The sequence below is a fragment of the Pan troglodytes genome, chromosome 9, assembly GCF_028858775.2.
Source record: "Pan troglodytes isolate AG18354 chromosome 9, NHGRI_mPanTro3-v2.0_pri, whole genome shotgun sequence".
NCBI lineage: Eukaryota > Metazoa > Chordata > Mammalia > Primates > Hominidae > Pan > Pan troglodytes.
The window spans coordinates 104,505,848-104,509,220 of record NC_072407.2 but is presented as its reverse complement, the minus strand read 5'-3'; positions in this window follow the sequence as shown (position 1 = coordinate 104,509,220).

Genomic DNA, 3,373 nt, shown 5'->3' with positions numbered 1-3,373 from the left:
CATCATATATAAAATAAAATCTAAATTCCTCATCTGAAAAGGCCCAGATCTTCCCTTGTACCTCTCTGTTCTTATTCACTGAGCTTCAGGCACATTGGCTTTCTTTTTATTCCCCCAACACACTATGCTGGTTGAAATGTACTTCCCCCTTGTTTTCACATGGCTCCTTCTAAGGACTCAGTTTAACTGTTACCTACTACAGAGGACTTCCCTGACTGCTTATTCTGAAGTCACCACCCAGTTGTTCATCACATCGGTGTGTTTTCTCAGCACTTATTTCTAGTTGTTTCTTGTGTGTGTATATGTGTGTGTATTTGTGTGTTCAACTGCTCAATTTTTGTTGAATGAATGGACTGGTAAGCCCTACTTCTCCAATTTTTTAGATGAGCAACAGAAAATATTGAGCAGGGGTTAAGACTAACAACTTTCATCTTTTTTTTAACCTTCTCCACAACAGCAATTTTATCTTTTGTCAATTTCTCTGTCATGATTAGCAATGAAACTTTCGCTATGGAAAGTGGTTAGGTTCAGAGGCAGCAAAGAGGAATGGCCTGGAGACTTGCAACTCACTCCATATGTAGACTTGAAGAAATAAGAACACCAAAGGATCGGGGTGGAGAGCAGTGGCTTTAAACAGAGAAATAAAATAGGCTGAGTTCCTATAGCCTCCTACAGAGAAGACACAAAAAAAGTCAAAGTAGGAGCTGATAAATAACGGGATTTAATTAACACTGGAAAGGCCCATGAGGCTTCCCTACATGCTCCCTACAAAACCTCTGAACTCACATCTCTCCTCTTCCTGCTGTCCTCAGAGCACAACATAATCCTGCCTAGAACTGACACTGAAAACTCACATCACCACCTCTCATCTGGCCAAATCCTTCAGATTCAGACAAAGCTCCCCCACTCCCTTTCTGAGAAGTCACCCTTACAAACTTCAGTCCACACAGAACTCTCTCTTTCTGATCTCGTTTCAAGAGGAAAATCCAATTGCATCAGAGTTCATTGTTCTCTGCTTATTTTTTTTGTTTTGTTTGTTTGTTTGCTTGCTTTTGGAGACAGAATATAATCATCACTCAGGCTGGAGTACAGTGGCGCAATACTGCTCACTGCAGGCTTGACCTCCCAGGCTCAAGTGATCCTCCCACCTCAGCCTCCTGAGTAGTTGGGACCACAGGCACACACCACCATGCCCGGCTAATTTTTTATTTTTTGTAGAGATGAGATCTTGCTATGTTGCCCAGGCTGCTCTTAAACTCCTGGGCTCTTGTAATCCTCTGAAGTAATCCTCTTGACTCAGAATCCCAAAGTTCTAGGATTATAGGCGTCAGCCACCATGCCTGGCCTGTTTGCTTTATCTTTGCTTTTACTTGTTTTACTTTCACTTTTGCTCATCTGAATCTAAGAATTCTGTAAGTGTTGAACACAAAATACTCAATAAATTTTTTTGATTAATTATATAGATTCACACTCTGTCTGCAGTTTCTACTGTAAAGGAGGAAACAAGAAGGAAAAAACCTAAAGGTGAGGGAAGAAGAAAGTGCAAGAAAAATAGGGGCTCTAGAATACAAGGGAAAGGAAGCAGAGGTACAGGAATGGGGAAGATACCCAGCAAATGAGCTTTCATTGTGAAGACTTAATCACAGTTTATAACATGTTGTCAATCTGCTAAAATGGAAGTTGACAGGAAATTGGCAGAAACAGAGAAATGGACACAGGCCAATTTACTCTCTTTTGTTAAATCTCTCCAGTGCCTTGCCTTATTTGCAACTACTTCAGTCTCAAAGCCAGGCAGATTCTGGTTCCTTCCTTATGCAAATATTGATTATTAACAGACTAATTCATACATAGCTAGAAGATAATTATCTGTGCACATTAAGCCAGATGAGCCATCCTCTATCACCTGCTTCTTTTTAAAAATGAATCAAAATTTACTGTGGGATATAAGTAAATCTCACTGAGAAAACATGAAATCTCTCTATCTTTTTACAATCATAACAAAAGCAGCTTTTACCATTCATTTTTAGAAACCAACTCACATTTTTTCCCTTAACAACATGTGTAAATTTATTGTTCTATTTTTGGGGGTGGGGGTGTAATTTTTTTCAATTGTGGTTATATATACATAAAATGTATCATCTTAGCCATTTTTACATGTACAGCTCAGTAGTATTATGTACATTCAAACTGTGTGTAACCATCGGCCCCCATCCATCTTCATAACTCTTTTTGTCTTGCAAAATTAAATGAAAACTCTGTACCCATTAAACAAAGCTCCCCATTCTTCTCTCCCCAGCCTTTGGTAACCACCATCCTATAATACTTTCCGTCTCTATGGGTAGAAACCAACTAACTTGTAAAGGACTCACTAGTGTCTATCATTTTGTGAGGCAGATAGACTTGTGTTATTCTCTATTGTTTCCCAGCACCTAGTATAATGTCTGGTACATGTCATGTGTTCAATAAATGTTTGCACACTGACTAAGTGAATGAATGATAGTTCCAACTCCTGGTCCGCCCTCAAGTGACCCTAAGTTAAAGACTCAGACATACAGGAAATACAGGTTGGATGCAAAGAGAATATTATTGATGGAGAAGGACACCAGCATTTTGCTGCTCTATTTGTCTCCACCCAAAATTCATTCCACAAATATAAACTGAATGCTTCTATATGATGGAAGTGCATTAGAGCCTCAAATACAAAGACGAACACATAGACTGTGCCTCCAATGTGTGCTTTCCCACGATCACTTCATAGCATTGATTACACTCTAGTGTAATCGTGTATGTACCTGCCCTGCCACTATACTGTAAGCTCTGGCTAGGACATTGTCCATCATATAGTAAGCTCTCAATAAATAGTTGGCGAATCATCTAATGGAGACTGTAGCCCACTGTGGGGAAAAAGACGCACAATCATACAAAGTCAGGATCCTTAGCTGTACGAAACAAAAGCTGCTGACTCTTGCTGATATAGCAGAAAAGGATTATATTGAAGATATTGGGTAGCTCTCAGGTGTGTTGGAAGGTGTAGAGATTCAGAACTGGGGCCATTCCTCTGGGAATAATGCACAAAACCACTGCAGAACTAGCCCAGCAAGAAAACTATCACCATTGCAGCTCTCTGTCAATACCACTATTACATCAGAAACTCCATGTTGCAACCACTGAGAAACTAATGTCACTGCTAGTGCTGCCAACAAAGGCAGCCGCCTGGCTATTAGGGCAATTCATACTAGCAAGGCAAGGAGCTCCATAATGAGCCACTTTCCTCTGGTTGCTCATACCTCAATTTAAGTTTGATATGGATGAGCCTGACTGGCAAAGCCTAGGTTATATTCTTGAACCCAGTTGTAATGGAGGCTGGGAATCT